The 25,878-nt window shown below is 48.3% G+C and overlaps 1 protein-coding gene across 8 annotated transcripts in view; it reads right to left on the reverse strand.

Moving 5' to 3' along the window:
• Positions 1 to 16,089, reverse strand: part of Erg (ETS transcription factor ERG) — a 222,192-nt gene extending 206,103 nt beyond the window's left edge. For 4 of the 8 annotated variants that reach the window (XM_087575357.1, XM_087575354.1, XM_087575353.1 and 1 more), the window contains exon 1: positions 15,958 to 16,089. The gene's annotated coding sequence lies outside the window, so the exon portion shown is untranslated. 8 annotated transcript variants of the gene reach the window in all.
• Between the last annotated feature and the right edge of the window lie 9,789 nt (positions 16,090 to 25,878).

The following is a 25,878-nucleotide window of genomic DNA, read 5'->3' on the forward strand; positions in this document are numbered from 1 at the left end:
CCTAAACAATCCTTCAAAGCTGTCAGAGGGAAGTGAAGAGAGCTGTCCTGTCCGCTCCAAGCAAGTCAGGAATTCAGCCTCTGTGTTTGTGGCTTTAAGGGAGATGAAGTCGGCCACCACAACTTACAATTCCCAGAAGTCCAGCCCAGCTGAACGGAGGCGTACCACAGGCCAGCGGGTCGGTCTGAAGAAGGGAAGAGGAGATGGGGTACCAGTCCAATAGACTTGCTACTCATGCGTAGATTTCTGCTGGAAACCTGATGACTCCGGGAGACTGGAGCGAGCCCTGTCAGGATGCAAGACACATGCGCTCTCCGTCCTGGGGCAGAAGGGGTCAGAACTGTAGCTGGGCTTTTGTCCTTCACTCTCCCAATCACTGGCTTGCTGTCAAGAGCACAGGAGATGCAAGAGGAGAGCTGCCCCAGGTGAGGGGGAGAAAGTCTGGGCCACCCTCTTGGAACCATGAAGTTCTGCTTCTGTAAAGGAAGTTTGGGGTTCTCACCAGAGCTCCACTCTGTAGCCATGACTAACTCCCTGAGCGTTGGCGGTCAGCCTGACCTCCATCCTTCCCTCTTCCTTCCCTAGATTTAGAAATGAGTCTACCTAGATCTTTCTGGTGAACAAGGAGTTTCCAACACCAGACAACTTATTATCAACCAGAAAGACGCCATTTTCCCTTCCTGAAGACTGTAGGGAAATGCATGCCAGGACGTAGGGGTAAAAACCATGCATAAGTTTCCCAGTGTCACGATCCATTCCTGGTCCATATACGTTGCTTCCTTACATCAAAAGAATGTGCCAGGGGCTGGACAGATGACTCAGCGATTAAGAGTGCTTTCAGAGGACCAGAGTTCACTTCCTAGCACCAATGACAATTGCTTGTACTTCCAGCAAATCTGTCGCCCTCTTCTGGCCTCTATGGGCACTGCACAAGTTGGTGCGTGTACACACAGAGAGATGGGGTGAAGGGTGGTGGAGAGAAGAAGGGAGGGAGGGAGGGAGGAAAGAGAGGGAGAGGGGAAGAGAAGAGAGAGAGGATGTGCCACTTAAAAGTTCCCGGAGCAGTGCTGAGCCCCATTCAAGCTGCCCATCACAGTCTATCAGAGGATTCCCCGGGGTGAGGTCCTAAGGATTGTAGGGTCCCACTCCCCGGTGTGACCCCAGAAAGTATTCTCAGTGCATGTGTAGCATAAGGGTTGAGCCTCCATGCAGCTGAGCTAAGGGACTGGTCCTCTCTTGCTCTGAGCCTCTCCCAAGCTGTGAGCGTGACTCTGGACCTCCCTCAGCTCCTTCAAGATCTCCCTCAGCGCATGCCTCCTTCTGTTCCCTGAGCACCGGCCACTACTCTTCCCGATCTTTGTCCCCACCCCTTCCTCCACAGCCCCTTCCAAGCAGGAGCTGCAGAGAAGGCTGTTGATAAAGTTTTTGTCACGAAAGCACAAGAACCTGAATTTACACCCAGGATCCACATTTCAAAAAGGCCAAGTATTGGGTATGCACGCATAACCCCAGTGCTGGAAGCAGAGACAGACAAATCCATAAGGATCATGGGTGAAGCAGAGACAGGTGGATCTCTCTGCACAGCCAGCCATGTCCACTTGGCAAGCTCAGATCAGTGGGAAACCCTAACTCAGAAACGATAGATGGCACCTGAGAAATGACACCCAAGGTCGTCAACGGACCTCTACCTGTAGGCACACATACATGTGTGCATGCACCACACACACACACACACACACACACACACACACACACACACACATGCACACACAAAAAAAACAGATGTACACATACATTATATACAGACATATTACATACATACATACATACATACATACACACACACACACACACACACACACACACACACACACACGAACCATGTGAACTGCAGAGTTTTTAATCAATGAAAGCCCAGCTACAAGCAGCCGGGGATGCAGACCAACCCCCAAGCATGTAGGCAGAGGCCTTTGACACGTGGTGCACTGAGAGCTGTCTGCTTCTCATGTCCGGCCTCTGGCCAACTGGTAGCAATCAGACAGGGCACTGGGGCACACAGGAAATCTAAAATTAGGTTTTACTACCTTGAATGGAGGATTTATGGGATGGTTTAATTGCTAGTTTGGGGACTAAAACCCAGACTGCAAAGGTGAAACCATCTTTCTGGACCAGCCCAGGGAGCCACATACACCTTGTGAACCTCATCTGCAGCAAGAGAAGACATACAACTTCAGGAGGCAGAGAACATGACCCTGCCTCCTTCAAACCCTGGTACACGCCACAGCCAAGAGCATGTGTTTCCTGCTACTCTGATTTATAATAGTAGGTAAATGTGTGTCTTCTGGTGGTACCAGTCTTCAAACTACACACACACACACACATACACACACACACACAGAGTAAAAAAAACATACATGCATGTGTGTATGTGTGTGTTCATGCATGCTCATGCGTACATGCACATATGTTTGTGCATATGCTCGAACATGTGTGTATGTGTATGCATGTGTGTGAGTATGTGTGTGTGAGTGTGTGCATGTGTGTGTCTGTGTATGTGTGTTCATGTGGGCATATATGAATGTGCATGTGTGTGTGCATGTGAGTATGTATGTGCATGCATGTATCTATGCATCTGTTCATGTGTGTGTGCATATGTGTATGCACGTGTTCGAGTGTGTGGGTATATACGTGTATACATGTGTTGCAGGTGTGTGCTTGTCTATATGTCTGTGTCTGTATGTTTATGTATGTGCATGTGTGTGCACATGTGTGAGTGTATGTGTGCATGTAGAAGTCAGAGGTATCTTCATTAATTACTCTCCATCCTGGTTTTGAGATAGGGTCCCTCACTCATCTGAACTTACTGATGCAGCTGGCTGGCCAGCAAGCCCAAGGGTCCATCTCTCCAGCACAGGATTACAGGTGCACACTGGTACATCTGACATTTTACATGGGTGCTGCAGAGCTGAAACAGGTCCTTGTGCCTATACAGAAAGACCTTTACCAACTGAGCCATCTCCCCAGTACCCAAAGATAATTCTGCTCCATGGTTTTAACACACATTTTCTGAGTGTGAGCTGACAGGGCAGGTCAGCTGTGGAACTGTGGCTTCATAGAATTAAAAGTGTCAGATTCAGTGTTTCCAGAGTATACAGTTTTAACATGACCAGAAAATATAACACAATAGCCAGGGCTATACACAATCATTTTTGTAAAATGCTCATGCCTCTGTGTCCATGGAAACATTCATCATTGCATCTTCTAACAGGTGGGAGGCTCTTCCCTACGGGGCTGGCCTTCAGAGGAGCAGAAGATTGTCCCTGCCAGTGACAAGGAGAACCTGAACACAAAGTCCGACTCTTACTGCCTCTGCCCTGGTTTCTCAAACACACTCTCCCTTCATGAGACCCTGGCTCTCCCTCCCGCGCTTCGCTATTTTCGGTGCTTGGGTCATTTCTAGTAACTGCACTTAAGCGATCCTGTCAGCTCCAGGGTGTGGGCGGTTATTCCACTCCTCTCCTTGCACAGAGCTTGCCCTCCATCTGAGTCAGCTGCCTTTTCATGAAAATACTACTCTGCAGCCATTTTCATAGGAATTTGTGCTGGCGTGGCTCTGTTTCCCTTGACGCTGGCCCAAGTGTTTTTCTCCTCAGATCGGTTTTTGGTTGAAGCTGGCTCGGCATGCCTCCCCATTGTTGTTTGTTTTCTAGCCTATTTCCATTTTTACCAGAGGGCAAATATCAGTCAATGTGATCCAGCTGCAGAAAGGCATCCGAACCACACGACCCGTGTGTGGACGTCCAGAGTGAGCTAGGGAGCCACTGCGAAGGGCAGGAAATAAAGGCAGCCCACACGAGGCTAAGTAACATGAGAAGAGCTAGCCTGTCTTAGGGACCCAGTCTTTCACCACGTGGGCCATCTGATCTTGCGCTTTGAAAAATACCCTATCACCCTTCACCCTGAGAACCCCGTGGCTATTGACTGTGCACGTTGTGTGTGCGTCTGTTCATTTGTGTGTGCCTGAGGGTGTGCATGTGTGCATGTGTGTGGCTAAGCATGTGCATGTGCATATCCATGGAGCCCACCAACTGCACAGGACTAAGGGGCTAACAAGCCCCAGAGATCGTCCATCTCTGCCATCCACGCACTAGAATTACAGACACAGCCGCTGGCCCTGGGTTTTTACACGGGTCCTGAGAATCCAAACTCGGGATGGTCCTGCTTGCTCGGCAGGCTCTTTACTAACTGAGGCATCTCCCTAGACCCTGATTTTGTGTCTAATGGAGCCTTTCGGAAATGCAAAGGCAACCGTCTCTGCTCTGTAACTGCCTGAAGAGAGGCGTCGAGCACCAGAGATAAAACCAAGTGGAGAAGGAAAGAGAAGCTGGGCTTGGGGGAGGGTGGGAGAGAAGCTGGGAGAAGATGTAGGGGTGGCATGGGGAGTGGTGAAAAACCTAGAAGATGGATTTCTACTCTTCTCAAGTGAATGAGGTAAGGTATCCTTGCTAAGAACCTCAGAACCCACTTCACATCCATGACCCAGGATCCTTACTTTTATTAGACAGTACAGAGACTGGGAGCAAACGTCCCTTCGCCAGGAAAATCCAACTCGACTCTTGTTATCTCTTCTTTAATTGTCTTTATCTATAACCTCTTGGAGAGTGACCTGTCCGGCCCCAAGCCCTCTGCAGAGAACAAAATGGGGCCATCATTTCGAGTGCAGTCCTGAGGTTATTTATGGGAGTGCAATGGAATCTAGACATAACGCCACAGAGAGGTCCATGTGTCATTTGCGGAAGGATGATATTAAGTGGAATATGTTTTCTGTGCCGGAAACCCCAGACTAGGGCATACTTGTGAATAACTGTCCTAAAGCAGGAAGTCCTTGAGAATCTCTGTAATCTTAAAGGATAGATTGGCAGTGCTAGTTCTGATGCCTTGGCCCCCTTAACCCCTCAAAGGGTCCTGACACCCAATGGGAATGGGCTAAGGACACAGCACCTGCTCCAGAAAATCTGCTCCAGCAACCCCTCATTCCCAGACACAAATTTCCATGAGAACCAGACACGGTACAGAAAGCAGAGGCAGGCCATTCTGAAGGCACAGCAGATCTGCAGCCTGATTTCATTAGACCTGAGGGCTTGTTTCTGTTCATGTGTGCGTGGACTCAGGTAAAACTGTGCTGACAGTTACTGCCGAGGTCGGCGGGTCCCACCTTGTGGAGCAAGGAGCAGTGGGAAGAAGCCTGATGCTGTGGTAGAGGCGGAGATCTGTGTGCACCGTGAGAGAACAGGAAAGGTTTAGCCATGATCCGACTTTACGAGGTGAGTTGACTGGGCGTCAGTTGTGAGGTCACTGAGCTCACCCACGCACCCCTGTAATGTATACAAGGCTCAGCCTGAAGGGAAAAATCCAGCCCCACTGCTGCAGTTACCACAACTTTAACCAAATAGAACAGACCCCAAGAACCCATCTTCAGCTTTTCACACCCATAAATGTAATCTGTCAGCTTTGCTGCCCTTCCGTGGGGAACAGCACCCACGAACTGTTAATCCTGCATGGAGCAGTTTGTTCCAGGATCTTCCTCAATGATGTGGAAAACTGTTAGCCCCCATCCCTCCACCCACACCCACACACAGAGGCAGTGCATACAAACCCCTCCCTGGAAGGACACATGGGGTCCTGGTTGCTGGATGAGAAGCTTTTTCCAGAATGAGTGAAGTGAACATGGCTGCCTCAGCGTGTTATCATGTTTACCCTGTGTTGAAATCACTGAGCTCACATGTTTCTGTATTCACACGTGTGCGCTGAATGTCACCCCAGTGAGATTCTATTTAAGAAGTCCTGGTGTGCTATGCCTGTCTCAATACAGTTTGGGTTTTAAGCTAATCCGTCCTCTGATGGGAAATTGAGCTAAATGGACGTTGTGCACACATCCATCTGCCTACCTCCAGCATGACCGGGAATGAAAAACATCGACCTCTAAAAGGTTTCTATCTGGTAGTCATCATCACACGATGAGGCACAGAATTGGGCTCGGGGTGTCAACGCCATAGCTAAGCATTCGTGGAATCCTGCATTCCAGCTCCCAGCACCCCATAAGTGGAGTGTGGCACCCAGTAAACCCAGCATTTGGGAGGTGGAAGGTGGAGACAGGAGGATAGGGGGCTCAAGGCTAGCCTTGGCTACATGGCAACTTTGGGGTTAGTCTAATATAAATCATATACTAGCTCATAAACACATAGATACATATATACACCCAAGAGGTGGGACTGGGCTACGAGACTCCCGGTAGTATCCACACCAGAAGGCACAGAAGTCAACTATGTATCAGGTAAAGACACAGAAGTCAACTATGTATCAGTCAACTCTGTCTTACTCTCCTTTCTGCCGCTGCCTCATTGGCAATGAAGCATCCCAGCCAGAAAGAGGGTGGTGGAATTTTTGTCGGTTTCTTTTGTTTAAAAATCCAAGAGATATTCTTCTCCATTAGTGTCTGACCACCAGCAACTGCCTGAATGAGGTATAAAATTTGATACAGCGATTAGGGTTGAGAGAAGCCTTGCATATTTTGCTTAACAGATTTTTTAATGGTTCTTTTATGGCATGAATGCCTGCAGGGAATAGTAAACCAAAGCAAGAGAATGAAATCCCCTTAATATGCACTGCCAACGACAGGAACACCCACCCTCAGGGAGCCGTGAGCTAAGACTTGACCCCACCGCTGGCTCCAGAGCTGAAGAAGGCAAGCTTCTTACTCAGGGAAGCACGGGCGAGCACAAACCTGCTCCTGAAGACTCGCCTTTGCATAAAGATCCCAGGAGGCTTTGGCCCTAAAGCAAGCATAGTTTGACAGGTAAGCTAATCACTGACGTGTCACAGAAGGGACATGGGTAATCCCAAGGAATAGCGGGTAGCCTAAACCAGCTCTGTAAGATCCAGCTGTGCCCTGTGGTTTTAGGGAGATTCGATTTCCCTTGTAGTTGCTATCACCAAGCCATAAGATCACACCGTCTGGAAAGTGAATACTGCAGCAGTCTGGCCCACTGATAGTCCTTCATCCACCGGGGTACCAGCCCTTTACAACAACATCTTCAAGTGATAAATGGCATAGCCCTCGGGAGACCCACAGAGTGGGAGCTGTGTCACGATGCTGGAATTATATTTAAATAGCGGATGCCCGCTAATATTTCATGTGCATGAAGCTGTCAGGGCATGAGTCCACGGAGGCAACGCCATTTGTTACCGAGGATATAAAGTTTCAGTCTGGAAGCAAGTATTTTGTTTGGCCCCTCAAAGACATGGAATTAGTATATATGCAGCCTGGGTTCAATCCCCGGTACCACAGAATAATTAATAGCAATAATAATAGATGGTGGCGGGAACTGATTCAATAGAAAATTATCGGCATGTTTTCTTCCCAGCTGGGAGACCACAGAAAGTGCTGAACGCGTTCCTGTTTCGTTTTCTCTTGTCTTCAGACTTGTTCCCAAACCTGTGCTTTGCATGAGGATTGCATGTGCTTTGTCAGTGAGGATTCAGTGTTGGAAAAAAAAATCAGCCTTTGTTATAAAGTGATTTGCTGAGCTTTAACGCGGCTCACAGTCAACGTGAACCCTAAGCTGTACATTCTAGAGATGCAATGGCCAAAATGGCGGCCAAAGCCATGTGGCTACTGTAGTACGTCTGGGTGGGACTAGACTGTGGGTAGGATCCACATACTGCACCTGATATAGGGGGAAAGAGCAATCCAAAATAGCTCACCTGTGTGGTTACTTGAATCACGTCAGAAATGATAGCATTTGGGACATGTTGTCTGTGAGTATTAGATTAAAGTTTCTCATTCCATTTTCCTCGCTCGGCTCCTACACTTTAAACTCTGCCTCCCCTGACAAGTAGGGCACTAGAAATGGTCCTTGTGGGCAGCCATTGCTACCTCGGAACTGCAAGAGTCCCTGAGGCACCTGTTCTGAAAAGTGGGGACAGCACAGCCACGGCAAGGAGGACCTGTGTGCTCGGGTGAGGTGTCACCTGCTGTCTTCCACAGCTGCCTGCCTTCCTTTTCTCTGCCACAGATTTTGTTCTTTCAATTCATTCTTGGGTCACCGAGGTTGGTATCCGGCTGGTCTCTCCAAACCTCAGGAGGGGCTTGTGCATTTCCTGCATTGCATGTGATCCCGCTCCATGGCTCCCCTCTGCCCACAAGCCAAACACTCATGGAGCCTGCCTCTCCCACCCCTCTGAAGACTGCTGTCCACACCCAACACCGTCACCATCTACTCCCTGCCTTAGCTTTGAAGAAAGCTTTGTGGTCCTCCCACGACAAGGTCCAGAGTGTTCAAGTCTTAGGACATGGGCTGTTGTCCCAAAGAAAGTGGTCTACAAGGACATGTACAATTTATCAAGATTCTCAAAAATACAGTAAATACGAATCGGTATGGCTGACTCCAAAGAGGAAAGATGAGGGAATACACAAAGGCAGATTAAGAATATCATGCTCACAGGGGTCTCAGATACCGGCTGAGTGGGGTTATATACAAGCCTCTTGAGATGAAATCTACCCAAAGGCTCGGCAGCTACTCTGGATACTGAGGCCAAACCTAAATGCACTAAGAAGAAAAGACTTACAATGAGAAGCTGACTTGGCAACAGGAACCCACCCAGAGCTTTGCAAGGGGCTGTCTCTGCCACACGATCCGTAAAACCCACCGGCCCTTGTCACACAGGAGGTGACGCTGAGGCTGGCGCCCATCCGTGTGTGCTCACTTTATTTCATGGTGTATGCACACTTGCATCCCCTCTGCAGATTCTGTGACATAAGCCTGATCCACCTCTGCTATATCTTTTTTTTTCCCGGAGCTGGGGACCAAACCCAGGGCCTTTCGGTTGCTAGGCAAGCGCTCTACCACTGAGCTAAATCCTCAACCCCCTGATCCACCTCTGGATATTACAAGCTCACCCTGTTGTGGTGTCACGTCTGTGATAAACCACCCTGACCGAAAGCAACATGGAGAAGGAATGGGCTCGTTGCTGTGATCCCAGGTGAAAGTCCGTCGCTTGTGGGAAGGGGGTGTCAAAGCAGAAACTAAATCAGCGAGTCACATCACACCCACAGGCAAGAGTCTTAAACACAACTCGGTCTCTGTCCCCTCTATGTTCCCTGCATCCTCTGGTGCACACGGAGCCTGTGTTAACTTCCACCTGGAGGTTGTCGTCCCAAAGACCTTGCCTTAGAGTGTCCTGGCATGGATACCCTCTCCTCAGCAAAAACTACATGAAGCCAAATAGTCTTGGTCACATGACATCCACATAACTAGTTAGAAGAGAAAGCGAAGGGCACACTACAGCTCTCTGGAGTCAGACAGACAGGTGGACAGATGGGCTGCCTGCTGGAACGTTCCGGCATTTCCCAGTAAATATTCAACGGTTTGTCTAAATCCCTCGATAAGTGCGGTGTTTTATACAAGCTTTGCCTGGTTCATACATGCCATCTGATTTTTAGGGCAGTGCCTGAATTTAATAGGTCAATAAAGTTGTGTTTCCAAGTCACCTAAAATTAATGAAATAAAATTTAACATGATTCAATGCTTAATTTTTGTTTTGTTTTGTTTTGTTTTTTTTTAAAAAAGTGATGCCAAACACAAGTCACACGGGCACATTTAATGTGCACACAACACAAGTACAGCCTTGCTGGGTCATAGGGACCTGAGAAGGGTTCTGCTGCTTTACCTCTAGATGTTCGGTTTAGTTACAGGACACTAAAAGGAAAACACTGTTTGGGGCATTCCGCCCCCACCCCACCCCCACCCCTGTATTTACAAGTATTAGCAAACTGCACAAATAAAATAAATAAACTCAATTTCACCACAGGACATTGCAACTTCAGAACTGTTGCTGCTACAGCTATAGCCCGCCTTTATGTTGATGCAGAAAACTGAAAGCCATAAATATCTCTCAGTCTTGTAGGCAGGGGCTTCGGGCGGGTCTCAGGGTTTGGAGTAAACACTGCCCACATGCTAATCTAGCACACGTTCTCTGCGAAGCCTGGAATACGTCTTGGATTCGATCTTAATTGTCTGTATTCCTATTTAAAACTCTGCGGTAAGGTACACCTCACTGCCAGGGTCATGGAGACTGGGAAGTACGTCTCGATAAGGAAGAGGCAGTTTCCCCCCACCCCCTCCACTTTTGCTTATTCAGTCATCTCGCTGCTGTGTGGTGCAAAAAAAGCAAGGCTTGCACGGGAGGGGTTTAAACCCCTCGTGATTAAAGTCCCGGATCTGTCCATCCACGGGAAGGAAGGGCTCAGTGAGGTTGATATGGTGCTAAGGAAAGCAGGGGCAGCTTTCAGGGCATCCTCCGGGGTGGGGTGGGGGTGGGGTGGGGGAGCTGATTCCTTACAAAATGTTTTTAGCTTGCTCGCTTCCCGCTAAAAGAAATCTTTGCTTTCTGAAAAGCTTAACTCAGAAGTTGTCAGTTCAGACCCTGAGAGTGGTTTGCGATTCAGAAGTTTTCCTCCTGTGCATGCTTTGTTCATTTTTGATGCTGTTTTAATCTAGGCAGTCACATCTCTGCCTCTTCGAATGCCCCCCAGTGTGGTGACCATCCCCACCCTTACATACTTTTTCTGTCCCTTCTTCTGGACCTTTCGTCCCCATGTGCTAAGAGCTTTGAGCAGAGTTCTGTGCGTCAGTTACACACACAGGCAGGTGTGCCCAGGGATCCTTGGTTCCCAAAATCCCTGCTTCATAGGAACTCCCACCTCCCACCTCCAGTCTCATAGCTACAGACAGCAGCCTGGTGCCAGCATGTGGCATGCCTCTCCCTGCACTATAAACTCACAATCAGCACGAGGTTATGACCACCTGCCTTGCTATCATCCCAGCAGTGCTGGGGACACACGGCATTGACACAACCAGTTTTGTGGATGAGTGATATGATTCCAAAAAACTAAGGAAAATGACTTAATTTAGCAGAATTCTGCTCAGCGGTTTCTTCCCCACCCCCCACCCCCCACCCCCAGGTCTCTAAAGGCCCTGCCACAGCTACGTCCTGTCACTTTAGCTTTCTGGGGTCTAATAGCATTGCTGACAAAAGCCCAATCCTTCAGTTAGCGAATTAGAACGTGGTTCCCTTTCCCAGTCACACGCATGTCTGCCCCGGAGAGGCAGCAAATGGACAAACCTCAGGCAGTCCTGTAGAACCTGCCTGTCTTAGGGGTTGGGGATTTAGCTCAGTGGTAGAGCGCTTGCCTAGCAAGCGCAAGGCCCTGGGTTCGGTCCCCAGCTCCGGGGAGGGGGGGTGGGGGGGTGGGGGAGAAGAACCTGCCTGTCTGGAGAGGTTTCTATTCAATACGGTCTCTAATCCCAAGATCCCAGACAGCCAGGGTTCTCCCTCCTCTGCTCTTCGCCTCAACCCCAGCAAACGCTTGTCCCAAGAAGGACCACTGCCTTACAGACACCCCCGGGAGGAAGAAAGAGCCAGAGAAACAGCATTTCCCCTACAATCCCGCCCCCTTCTTTGGCCAGAGATCTAGCAGGAAAGAACCAATGGTCCTCAGGTCCAGAAAGTGACTATAAATTCTGAAGTTTTAGTGGCCAAACTGTGAGGGACAAAACAGGCTATCCTGTCTCACCCACTAAGCCACCAAGGGCTGCCTGAGTCTTGGGGCCTGGAAGGAAGAAAACTTCCCATCACCATTCCTGTCAGGGACTGTAGGGAGGCAGCATGAAGTTCCAGGCCTATTAAGAGCTTGGATTTCTCTTTTTGTCCTGTTGAGCACAGAGCGCCTGAAACAGGCACAGAGTGTCCACAATATCTATCAGGGTTCCCAGGAAATGATATTCAAAACCAGCCAATTTCACCCTCGATGAAGCTTCAACCACACACTAGGGAACCCTCCCTCAAGGTAACCATGCAGACCTCCCTTCTGGTGCTCAGAAGAGTAGGTGCTCTGCCTGGCCTCCACCTGTCACTTAGCAACTGTAATTCCAATCCTGAGCCTCAAGATTCTATATTAGCATTCGGGGGTCAGGAAAATAAATTAACCCTACACAAATAGACAAGAACAGCTTATTGAAAACAGGGTGACAACGATGTCACTGAACGAGACTTCTCTGTCTCCTCCACACAAAACCTCTTCCCTTTCCGTAAAGACTTGGGAAACTGCCGAACCCTTCAGAAGTGTGAAAATGAGGGGTTCATTTCTCAGAAGTCTTCCTAGATCATACTGTTTCAAATGCAATGGAATGGTTCTCTCTCTCCCTCTCTCTCTCTCTCTCTCTCTCTCTCTCTCTCTCTCTCTCTCTCTCTCTCGTTTTGCAGGAAGAATTAATAGAAAAAATATTAGCCCTACAGAGCCACACTTGAGATGAGAACACATATAGAAATCCCCTTTCCGGTTAACCAGTTCAAAAGCAAGGGTTACGTTTTACATTGAACAGCTACAGAGCTACATTTTTAAAACCCTTCGAGCAAGCATGCTTATAGTTTGCCCCAAGTCTGATCTGGTGTCTATTTCTCCCAGATCAGAATGTTTTAAGTCTTCGGTGACCTCATCTAAGGAGCCTGCCTCACACTCTTGAAGGTTAGCTTCTCGTGTGCAGCCTGTTGAGCAAGCCTGATCTTCCTGCGCACACTTGGATGCACACCGAGTCCTTCCGGCACTAAATGATTGCTTCTCAGACACAGGAGCCTTCCTGCCTATGACCAGCTTCTACAAAAAAACAGGAGACCTCAAAAGTTAGCTCAGATCCAGAACTTAGACGGAGAGCTCTGTTTTTAGACGCACCCTTTAATTTCTCACTGTCATCTACATTTTACTTGCGCTTAAATTTAGGGAACTAATTTTAGTTCTCGCCTGCCCACCCGCCCGCACGAAGGCCCTAGATTCACAAAACGTGGAACACCGAATCCTCTCTCTCTGATGCTAAAATGCCTAATATAAATTGTACCATGGAAGGGAGGAAGCCCACCTTGGGATATTTTGCAAAACCTGTTCACAGTGAGCAAGTTAACAGGATTCTCTGGTTACCTCCACTGTGCCTTGATGTGACCCACGAGAGAGGTCCCATAGCATGATGTGCACTGACAGCTAACAACTGCCCATGAAGAAGGGTGTTGGAAATACTGAGGAGAAATACTAAATGGGAAGCTGGGCACTCCTGTGTACCACCTACTCAACTTATCACCAGACCTCAAAATGCACTTGCCAGGGCCACAGAGTACTTCAGTCACCTTTCTATTTAAACATCCTGAATGGAGACCTGTGACAGAACTGGCAGCAAGACACTGATTCAACCTGACAGTTTCCCCACAACCCTGGTTCCGATGACCAGTGCAAACCTGGGAATGTTTGTCACAGGGGAATAGGAAAGGGTTTTGGAAACATTAGCTCCTGTGTATCTTGAAATAAATGCTCCCTTTGATTTGATTTCTTTGATTTTTTTTTTGTTAAGATAACGAACAAAAAAAAAAACAGAGCTAACATTACTTCTAGGAAAGTTCAGTTCTGATATCAGGCGTGTTTTAATAAATGCACTCCACACAAGACTGGAGACCAGGAGGTAAGCTAAAACTCATTTTGGACATATCTCAGGTATGACGTACTTCTTAGTTATAAATCTGTTACGCCACTGGGATCTTCACCACATTCAAAATATCTGATTTTTTTTTTTTTACTATCACACAAAATGTGCAGAAGAGAAGGAAGGATGCTTACACACCAGGTGTGCATGCAGCTCGGTGTTGCCAGTCATCTAACAGGAAAAAAAATGATTTTAAAACTCTTAACTGAACTGGTTGGATTCCATCACCAGGGCTTGTGAAAAGAATAAAGGTGAAATGGGCTACGGTTCTACGTAGAATTTTTAAAGCAAAATGGCATTAATTGTGAACTTACAAAACTGGCGATTTTAAGTGGTGCTGGAATTTTTATATTCGCCAACAAATATTTTCAAACTTAGAATTCTCACTTTCTAGTTTGGCGACACATCTCAAGAGTCCGGGACACAAATCCCGGACTAGAGTTTCCAAAACCACAAAGAGCCTTTGCTATGTGTCTTCAACTCACATAGGTTTTCTTGAGAATTTAAAAACTTTATTATCTTAGCCATGAATTGGTACAGCACATCCTGTGTCCCACAAAATTATCGTTTCGATGTAAGTAGCTCACTCTTTGACACCGATTCATTCAAATGTCTGGTTGGGATTTTATTTAACTCCTGCATGCTGACGGTCCTTGGCTAGTAGAGCAGGGCTCCTAAGCCGGATACCAGCAGATCAAGGGTTACTCCTAGGAATGTGACAGCTTTAGGTCCAGGGGCTCCAACTCTACTCTCTTCTCTACACCCGAGTGTGTCGCCTGGCCCAGGGTGGGAAGTCCCCCCCAACTTCAAAATTATACACACGTGCACAATGAGAGTCTTTGGCATCTTTGAGAGTCTGGTAATGAGAATAAACGAAATTATCTTTACATCCACAAAGGATTTGTGAAATCCACATCTGCGTTAAAAACTGGCATACTCTGGGCAGTTTAGACTGCTGTTAAACTGCTAATAAAAACATGCTAGCCTCATGCTAAAAACAACGCCGGTGCAGCGCCTGTCACAGACATCTGTTTACGGTGTAACAGCGGTAAGTGGGATTTCAGAAGAAAAGAAACTACAACCGCATTTGTAAACATCCCCAACTTTCCAAAGGCAGATGGCGATCTGGGAGCGCAGGCAGCGGAGAGGAGGTGAAGAGGGACCCAGGCTACAGATCTGTAACCTGTTTCGAAGGATGTCATCCTCCTGCGCCCTCACTCAGATGTCACCCACCAGCTGTGACCCACAGGCTGCCTCCCACATGCGCATGTCTCTGTCCCAACACTGTTGATGGAACTGACAAGCCCACAGACTCTTGGCCACTGTTATCCCGAAGGATCCACGGGACCTGGAGGACTTACCCAGAGCCCGGTGCTGCCGTCGGGGAGGGTCTGTCCAGCTCGTGGGTGCCCGCGCGTGTCCGCGCCCGCGTGTGCCCACGTACATGCCGAGCCGGGCCGGGCAGCACTGACTCTCAGGGTGCTGAGTGGCTCAGCTCCTGGTGTGGCGCGGGCCTTGGGGAAGCTCTGGTTCCCGCCAATCACTGAGCAGGGCTGGCCCCAGGCCGCCCGGGAGAGCCTGGAGTGTGCTGGGGGCGGGGCGGATGCGCGGGATGCGGGGACCAGGTGCAAATGCGCGTGGGCGTGCAAGTGTGAATGGAGATCCTCTATGTGACGGGACTGCGTGTACTCGTGTCCCTAAACACCAGGGGGCTCGTGTCCAGGGGCAGATTTGGAAGGTGCGCCCTTTGCCGGGTCAGCAGGCCGGACTGAGTATGGGGAAGAGGAAGAGGAGGAAGGGGAGGCTGCAGGGAGGAAGAGACAAGAGCTTAGAGGGACCAGCGGAACAGAGGAGGCAACCTCTGCCGCACAGAGCCTGCCCAGCAGAGAAGAACCCAGACGCAATGCAATTCCAGGAGCTAAGCTGTGCAAAGAGAACAGGGGGAATGCAAAGGGGACCTGGCGGGACTCTGGTGGGAAGTGGCGCCACGGAGGTGCGGCTTCTCCAAAGTCCTGACTGCTTTTAAGAAGTAGTATTGTATTTTTACAACATAAAAGTTCAAGTGTGCGCGACTGCAGAAGTTTAAAACAACCCTTGCGCTGCCTTGGATGCTAACGGAAAACTCTGTCCACGTTTCACCCAGGGAAAGAAGAGACGTGGGCAATGAGGGGGTCACCTTTAATAAGAATCCAGGAACTACCAGATGCTGAGATCAGGGACCTGCTTGGGAGGAGCTGGATGCCAGGATGCCGGAAGGTACAGACAAGCTTGGTGACAGCTCAGACTGGGCTCTGCTCCTTCGTTCTAGGGCTCAAGGACACAGCCCCTCAGACGTCTAGGTCTGACATCAAAATTCCAGAGTCCCACTTACCTGTTGCTCCTTCTCAGTCTTCCTGTCCCGTGGGCGTCGGGACCTTCAAGACCACCGTTTCTGTGAGGTCTCTAGAAACTCATCCCCCAGCGCCCTCCTGCATGTTGTCCCCATTCCGACAGACTGAAAACTACCCATCTCCCTCCCTCGACTCACTTTAACAGCCAAGAATTTCAGCAAACAGCCAGAAAGAAAGCTAAGTCGTCGTCGCCCGCACCCCCACCCGCCCCCGCCGCCCCAGGGAGGGAGGCGAATAAGCACTCTTTTAAGTTGAAAAATAGTAATTAAAACTCCTTCAACTTTTAAGGCTACGCAACATAATCTATTAATTGGGCGCTATTAACATGCCGTTTTACTGAGCGAGGCACACAGAAGTCCGATTGTGATGGAGGGGTGTTTTCAATGAAAGTGGAGTTATTTTAACTGCAGACTGTTTACTTTTCTGTGGTTTAGTCTATAACTTTCTCTTTTTCTTGCTTCAGAATTCTGCTCCATGAAGCAAAGCCCTTAGCTCCCAGACATTCCAAAAAGTCTGCCAAAATAATAGAAAAAAAGAGAGAAAGAGAAAGAGGGAAGAAAAAACACAGAGAGACCCCCAAGTCTGGGTCAGGCTTAGGGTTGTCTGTGGGCAGCACCAGCAGGCTCCTCCCAAGGCACTAGGCAATTTAAATAAAAAATAAATAAAAGCTTCAGGTCTCTGTTTGCTGGGGGTGGGGGTGGGGAACAATTGAGTACAGATATTGCCCTATTCCAAAACCTACAGGTTCTAGTGTGACCTTTAACCCCACAGATGCCAAAAAGAGTTCCTTGATCTAACTAGGCAAAAAAGTATTTGCCTATAAAACTGTCCACTTTCATGACATTGCTAGGGTGCTTCTTGGAATTTTCTAGACCAGCTGTCCCATCATGATGGCTCAGATACAAACCCACCTCTCTCCCTGTGTGGACAAGAAGAGAGAGCAATAAAAAATTAGTATTGAAAACAAAGTTTCCAGCCTACACACTTCCTCTGCTTTGTAAGGCAGTGATTCAAAGGTCAGAATGCACAGTCAACCCTGGTGACTGGTTGGTATCTTCTCTCTTCCTCCCCATCATCATCTGCCTACTATCCTGTGCTCACTGGCAACAGTGTTTGTTTGTTTGTGACATGATAAAGTAGCCCTGGTTGTCCACAATTTACTATGTAGCTGAAAAGATCCCTGACTTCCTATCTCCATCCCCAAATGCTAGAAGTGTTCATGCACCCAAACCTAACCCTGAACATAGTAAAAGACAAGCGCTCCGAACTGACCAACATCCTCAGCCCCAATAACTCATGATTTACAATGGCATCCTTAGTGAGATCTTAAAAATATCCATCCCTACTCTCCCCTTAACCATCAAATGTACTCTTTGGTTCTTTATTTCTGTCTTCAAATTAATTTGGAGCAAATCCTCTCACTGTATGTTTTTCTCTTGATTGTTAATTTACAAAACTTGCCTCATGAATCCCTTAACATTTAGGGAAGCTCTGTGAAGTAATAGGTTCTGAACCCATCTGGGGAGCTGGGGAGCCCAGGGAGCAGAGAGCCTCTGTTTCTTAACCCGTTGCTGCTCTGGTCCATCTCTCAGTCCTCGGCAGCCTCCAGGATAATAATGATTCATAAAATGACAACCGAGTGCAGCACAGGTGCTCAGTGACAAATGGACACAGTCTAAAAAAACAAAGAACCGCCACTGAACAGAGAAAATGACAGTCTCACCAGACCCAAGCCATAAGACATAATCAATGCAGGTTCATTTGTGATGCCCCCCCCATTACCCTTCCCCCTTTCTCCAAAAGATCCTTTAGACACAGATAGGGGATCTCTTAAAAGAAAGGAACAGAAACAAAAGGAGGAGATAATGAAGAAGAGGAGGAAGAGGAAAGGGAAGAAAGGAGGGAGGGAGAAAAAGAAGAAAGGGAGAAGAGGAAGAGAGGGAGGAAGGAGGAAAAAAGGAGGGGGAGAGAGGGATGGAGAGAAAGGGAGGGAAGAAGGGGAGGAAGTAGGGAAAGAAGGGAGGAAGGAAGAAGGGAGGGAAGGGAGGAAGGAAGGAGAAAAGAAGGAAAAAGGAAAGATGTGTGGATCACTCCCTTACAAAGCTGGGATCCCTAACTTTGAAGGACCTTAGCACCCAGAGCCCCAGTTTTGCGGAGATGGTATAGACCTTCCATACCATCTCCTCGGATGGGCTCACCTTGCAGTTATAAAGCACTCTCTGCTCTACTCTCTAATCCCCACTATGACTACCGGCATCGTCAGTGTGATGGATGGCTGAGGGTCAGATCAGAGGAAATAAGTTTGGATGGAGTAAGTCAGTAAGTTAATTTGTGAGGTCAGGGGGACACAGTGACACAGATGGGTTCACTCTCCACACACTGCGGACAAATTCCAATTAAGTTAAAACATTACTTAAAAAGAAGGCTTTGAGGAGCACTGCTTGACACATTCCAATAGAATTAGTATTTTTAAGGATCTCACCCAGGAGATGGTCGTCTTCCTATATAAAGTTTTGTGAACCGTCTAATTCTTTTTAAAAACCCCTTTTATCCAAAAAGACGTTTGGGATTAATTTAAGCATTTGTCACTGGGTAATATCAAGTTCCTTTTCAGCTGAGTGTCTTGGACTGGGTTGTCGCACCTGTTAAATATAAGCGTTCTTTTCTTTTGATAGTCTAAGAAGGGTCTTAAAAGGTTTACGTTCTTCAATATGGAGATTTAATTGTTTTACCTATAATAAAAATAATCCCCATAAAATTCAAATTGGGGGTATTTCAAAGCTGGAAGAACTATTGGATTGGTATGTAAAAGTTGCAGTTCAAAAAGTCTTCCACTTTTAATATAGCAGGCATGGCGTTACGAGTTATAAAACCCTGGTTATCATTTTGGAAGGTCTGGTCTTTATTGTCCTTGCCTGGGCGTCTTTGAGTTCACTTTATGGCCCAGCAGCTCTGTGCATGCATGTGTTAAATATGGGAAGGGTAGCTATCCCCCTTCAGTAAATAAATACCCCTGAGGGAAGAAGCCTCAGTTTCAGCTGAGGTCTGGGGTGTGGCTTCTCACACCGGGCACATGGGGGTCATCAGTGAGCTCCAATGTGGCAGATATAACCATGTGAGATGCTCTGGCTTTGGATGCCTGAGTTCCTTCCCACAGCCCCTACTGGACCAACTGGGGCTGCTCTCTATCCTGGAAATAGGTCCAGCTTGGATGAAGTTTAGCATTGCTAAGGGGGGTGTGGGGGTCCTTCTCCTTCAAATGCCAAGTACAGCCTCTTCTGGCCGTCATCACACACAGACACCACCAGACAAAGGATGCCAATATCAGAAAGCTAGATCATGCATCCCGGGTCTCTCTCCCCAACAGGACACTCACCCCAATTTCTGATGGCCTTCATTGAAAGATGGGTGCATTCCCTAAGGGGAGTCCTCAGGCTTCTCCCTCAGCGTTTCTGCTGTTATTAGAAGCAGTTATGAGTCAAGTTGGGGTGTCCCTTGGAGACAAACTAGCTCTGTGCATGGCTTCCCCCGGTGTCTGTCTCAGAGGCAATTTGTCTGCAGCCTGCACAGCAGTTCTCAATAACACATGGTGACCACAAACTTCTCCGTAAAATTGCATAATGCATAATTCCTATCAACTTGCACAGAGCACAAAGCAAGCTGATGTGAAACACATTGTACATCTGTCAGTGAGCTTTGGTGACAGGGGTTATGAGAAATGGACCCAAGGCTCCATTTGTATTTTTAAAATGGAATTATCTAGAGTACAAGAGGATTTACCCTGGTCCTTCTGATGATTACATTTGGGCAATTCACTTGTTGTTTTAGGTAGTATGACGACATCATCTGTAACAGCCCGGTCATGACTTGGGAACTTTAATAACGGGATCCCTCGCGACGAATGTAGTTACTTCTTTAGGAGATTGAGACAATTTCTTCTCAGTGATTTTTGTGTTGATAAAACCTATTGACACAGCGCGGAGACACAGGTAAAAGCCATTTCTTAATTGCTTTATCTAGTTCTCTGGGTAGTAAATTATGTGGCTATCGATGATGGTATGATCTGAGTGGGCCAAAGGTCAACTCCAATATAAGGCTCTGATGACTAGCTGCCATGTTCAAAAACGAGATCCAGCTCATGTCCATCACATGACCTGGGGCAGGTAGGTCGAGGCTACTTGGCTGAAACCTGGTTTCCTTAGGCATTGAACGAAGCTGACATAGATGACCTAGAATTTGCTGTGGTGGTTGGAATGAGAAATCTTCTCCACGGGATCCCATAGTTGAACACTTGGTCCCCAGTTGGTGGCCCTCTCTGGAAGGCTGTGGAACCTTTGGGAGGCGGAGGGAAGCCATCACTGCTAGGGCTGGACTGTGAGGTTTTAGAACCTTGCCCTGCTTCTGTGACTAGATGTGGTCTCTCGGCCTTCTGCTTCCGTGCCTTCCGAGTCAGTATGGGACCTCCCAACCTTGAAACCCATAAGCCAAAATAGACTCTTCCATAAATCACTTCCAGTCATGATATTTTATCACAGCAACAGAAAGTAACTAATCCATTAGCTAAACACAGAACGTCCCAGGGAAGCTCAGGTGTAACTGATCTTCATGTATCATTTGACTGGCAGCTGGTAAAACACCACTTCTCTTGGATAAACCTTGCGATGGTTTGAGCAAGCACGTTCCCCCATAGACTCACGTGCTTGAATGCTTAGCCGATAGTGAGTGGCACTATTAGGAGGTGTGGCCTTGTTGGAGGAAGTGTGTCACTGTCGGGGTGGGCTTCGAGGCCTCCTATGATTAAACTGTACCCAGCGTGGCTCACAGTCTTTCTCTGCTGCCTTGAATCAAGATGTGGAACTCTCAGCTCCTCTGTCACTATGCCTGCCTGCATGCTGCCGTGCTTCCCGCCATGATGATAATGACCTCAACCTCTGAAACTTTAAGCCAGCCAGTTAAAGTCTTCCCTGTATAAGACTGTATAGTGTGTCTTCCCAGTAATGAAGTCCTAACTATGGCAAACCCTGTGCACACACTTCTTGCCACTCTCCTTATCAGGGTACCAAGGATGTCCTCCCTTCCATCTCTCATCCATCCAGCCTGGGTGGAGAGTAACAGCCTAGCCTGGCCTCCATCGCCAATCACCCCGGAGCTTCTAAAATACATCCATCCATCTCCTGGAAACCTCTCTGCAGTCTCATGAGCCAGAGCCCCAGGGAACAGGGAGATCGGATGGGGCCACGGACAAATGCTTTGAAAGTCCTCAAAAATTGAATGACAATAGCTATGGACATGAGTCAACGGTGAAAACATCACAGACTTCACCCAGACATTTCTAGGTGAGTGCATTTAAAACACACTCTGAGGTGGGAAGGTACTTGGTTAGTAAAATGCTTGCTACCCAGGCTTGAGGACCTGAGTTGCAAAGATAGTGCAGGACCATCACTAGTGAGGCAGAAGCAGAGGCAGAGGCAGAGGCAGAGGCAGAGGCAGAGGCAGAGGCAGAGGCAGAGGCAGATGATACCCTAGCAGGGCTTTCTGGCCAGCTCAGCCAGTGGTATTGGCTAGTTCCAGGCCAGTGAGATAAACTCTGTCTCAGAAACCCAAGATGAGAGCTGGAGAGATAGTTCAGTAGTTCAGCACTGGTTGCTCTTCCATAGGATGCAGGTTCAATTCCCAGCATCTACAGAACAGCCCACAAGCAGTTGCAACTCCTGTTCCTGGAGATCTGACGCCCTCTTCTGGCTTCTGTGGGCACTGCATGCACATATTATACATTATTGTAGGCAAATCACCTGCACACATGAAAACAGTAGGTGACATAAAATAGTGGATGACAGCCAGGGAGATGACACTCAGGGCTGACCTCTGACCTCCACATACACACACATGTGCATTTACACTCAAACACCCTCATATACTCCTCCACACGAATACATAAGCACACACAAAAAATAAATAAGTAAAAATAAAGCCATGTCCCCAAACAGCCCCCTAGCCAGAGTCCCTTCTTTTTATCATTAACACCATTATTTTCTTGGAACCTTGGGATCTCGTCCTTGTTGTCCCCTTTAGCTGGCGTGGCTTCTGTCTACACCAGGGTAGCAGCTGGCGATCACACTGGAGATGCTGATGAGACTCCAAGTTCACAAAGCAGGTAAGCCAAGAGGTAAATCCAGCTCTAAAGGTGCCCAGCATGGGCTGGAGAGATGGCTCAGTGGTTAAGAGCACTGAATGCTCTTCCAGAGGTCCTGAGTTCAATTCCCAGCAACCACATGGTGGCTCACAACCATCTGTAATGAGATCTGATGCCTCTTCTGGTTTGTCTGAAGACAGCTACGGTGTACTCATATACATAAAATAAGTAGTAAATCTCTTCTAAAGTGCCCACACATGCCCAGTTTGGCCCCTTCCCTTGTCCCAGCCCTCTACTGGTGTCTCTATGGCAGCCCAGAATCACTTCTTTCTTGCCCTCGCCTGTTCTGGCTTTACCATGTACGCCAGCGATTGTATGCACATATTCAGAAGTGCCCTGAGCTCTCTTCTAGCCAGGCGTCTTCAGAACAGACACCTCTGAACTCCTCTTGCCCCTCACTTCCAGACACTGTGATCTGTCTGGACTCTTGCTCCTCACATCCATATCTGTCTGGTCTGTCCACCTAGTCCCTGGCGTCTCTCTGAGCCACCTGGCCGGGTCACATCTTGCATTACCTCCGGTGTGTTGGTGTGATTTCAAGTGAACTTGCTAGAATGGCGAACTAAGAGCTCTCAGGCTGCTGCTTGCTTTGCCTGGAAGAGAGGATGCTGTTCTCCCTGAGACTTGCTGCCAACGGAGAAGGAGAGGCTGGGACGTCTGACAGAAGAAAGCCAGGGTGCACCGACTGCCCCAGAGTGTGCTGTATCTGTATCTGTAAGACTCTCTGCCTTCCTGGAGCCCTTCACAAGCCTAGGGTTCCCACTGTGGAGGCAAAAGGATAGTATCACCCATCATCGGGATAAGACTAATGAGATTAGACTCAAGAGGAGAGAAAAACACAGAGAAAGACTTTTTCAGAAATCCATGGAAGGTTGAGAAAGGCAGAGAACAGAGAGCCAGAATGGTGTAAGTCCCGTTAGCTTTCTTTGGCTTCTGCTTAGAGATGTGAAGCAGGTGAGAGCAAGGCCCTGAAGCAGGGCAGCTGTTTATCCCAAATCTCTAGGGAGCACCTGGAAGCACCCGAAGTCAGAGCCAGGAAGAGGACGAAGGCCTGAGCCGAGGCCCCCCGGGACTGCTGCAAAGGAACAAGTCCATGGCCAACCGTGTAAGGCAACCTTTGGGTCCGTAGGCTGGGTAGAGGGTGTGATGGAGACTTGGTGTGTAACCTCCAGGAGATATGCCAGGAGGTGCCAAGACAACCCCTTCTCCCCTAGAGCATCCCACCAATGTAGACTGAGTAAAATCCAAAAGGGTTAGGGCCCTTCCCTAGAGACCAATGCATACTGGGTCTGAGGACATCATTCCCTCCAGAGAGGGAGCTACTCCCAGTGTGGTCCCTGGCTCCATACCAGTCTGTGGAATTTGTTACCAGTTATGACAAGATAAGTCCAGAAGCTGACAGTAAGTATGGAAAAACGTTTATAGTAGTCTGACAGAGAGCTTTTATGTTCATTCAACCTAATAATAAAAAAATTCAAGCTTGGGTTTCATGGGCCTCTTTTCATTTCTTTCTGGTAACTTGTTTTTTTTCATACTTTAAGAAATATCCATTAGCCCCATACTGGAAATTAGGTTTTGACCATAGGCAGAGTAAGAAATGTTTCTGTGTATCCCCTGATACCACAAGCCTGGCAACATCTCGGAAAGAAGAGACGCAGACGTAGGTTGTCAGGCATCCTGTCAGAGGGATACCTGGTCCTGCCAGAGGAGGCCGTTTATTGGATCCAATGAAAAGCTCTTTTTAAAAAAGATTTTATTTATGTATTTATTATTTCATGTATATGAGTGCTCTATCTGCATGTACACATGCACACCAGAGGAGGGCATCAGATCTCATTACAGATGGTTGTGAGCCACCATGTAGCTGCTAGGAGTTTAACTCAGGACCTCTGGAAGAGCAGCCAGTGCTCTTAAGGGCTGAGCCATCTCTCCAGTCCACCCCCGTTTCACACACACACAAACACACACACACACACACACACACACATACACATGCACACACTCACACACATACACATGCACACACTCACACAAAATGCAAAGCTCTTAAGATTTTTCTTGTGAAGTTAACGTTTTGCTTGCTAAACAGATGTTGGGTTGTAGAAGGAACTTTGAGATCACGTTCTCTCTCTCTCTCTCTCTCACACACACACACACACACACACACACACACACACACACACACACACACCTTTCTCTCATATACTGAGATATAAATCACAATTTGTGAATGCTCCTTTGTGCGGGCAGCTGAGTCCACCCCAGCCTGTGGAGATGTTTGTGGTTTATCATTTTGTGCCTCGAGTCCTCATGAACGTCCTTTCTCTTTCTCTAACAGCCGCTTGCCTTCTGTCTTGCTCACCAGCAGAGACAGAGTCCATCGTAAGGAATGCCCATAGACTACCTGGTTTTGATGTTACATCTCAAACCTCAGATGGGGCTCCACACAATCCAACTCGCACACCTCCTGCCACAGTTTCTGGCTTGAATGCCAGTGGCTTGCCTCTGAGTTTCTTCATATTTGCAGTAGTCACTCCCTCACACGCCACTGGCTTCCCCTGTTGAGCAGCCATGTTCCTGGATTCTCTAACACAATCTTCTGCATTGCTGGCCTCCATCAGCAATGGCAGGGATTGGTGGCCTACAGCTTCAGCTCTCAAAGGGACAGTAGTCACTGAATCAAGGTCCCAGTTCTTCGTACGACCGGAGCAGAGTCTCCACAGTTCCCTACAGGGCTTCCTAGGTTATGTTCAAGGGGCCACTGGAGGGGGGTGGGGCAGCCAGCTCCTGGGGGGGGAGGGGCAACCAACTCCTGTGTGGCAAGGTAACCAGCTCCAGGGTTCTCACTATCTATCCTATTGACTTCAAGAGCCCACTGGAGGCTTGGGTGAGTGGGCGGAGTTTGCAGTCAGCTCCTGCATGCTGTTTGGCTGGGTAGCCGGCTCCTGCAAGCTTCATGATGGGGTAGCACGGCAGGGTGGCCAGCTCCTGCATCCTCACCATCAGCTCTCACTCTTCTCTGCTCCCTACTCTTGGGGGTCGCTTTCCTATGAGCTACTTTAACCCAGGCCCTGTCTGCAGTCTGCTCCTGACAGGGCAGGGAGATGTCTCAGTAAAGTTATTTACAATGCAAGCTTAAGGACCTGAGCTGGAGTCCCAGAACTCACGCAGAATCTGAGAGTGGCAGGGTTCACTTGTAATCCTGCACAGGAGAGACAGAAAAAGGAGCCCTGAGACTAGTCAAACATAGTTGAAGGGTTGTAGGTCCAGTGAGAGGCGCTTTCTCAAAAAAAAAAAAGTAGATGGCATGTACATAGTGATACCCAAGGTCACCCTCTGTCTTCCACAGGCACATGCACCCACATGCACATGCGTGTGCATGCACGCGCGCGCGCGCACACACACACACACACACACCACACGGGCACCCAAATGCACACACACACGCATGCACACACTCATGCACACACATGTACCCAAATGCACACACTCATGCACACACATGTGTATCTACGTGCACATGCATACACACCACACGGGCACACACTCCACATCTGCTCTTTATGGAAACCAGAAGAAGCACCGACCACACACAGCAGTTGTCCTAGGGTCTCCGTGAATCCAGACTATCACTGCACAGTGCTGAGGCTTTGCCACCTACTTTTCAAGTAAAAGAAAGTTGCAAACATGGCCTAAGAGAAGACCAGCG

This window comes from Rattus norvegicus, chromosome 11 (assembly GCF_021556685.1).
Source record: "Rattus norvegicus strain SHRSP/BbbUtx chromosome 11, alternate assembly SHRSP_T2T, whole genome shotgun sequence".
NCBI classification, from domain to species: domain Eukaryota; kingdom Metazoa; phylum Chordata; class Mammalia; order Rodentia; family Muridae; genus Rattus; species Rattus norvegicus.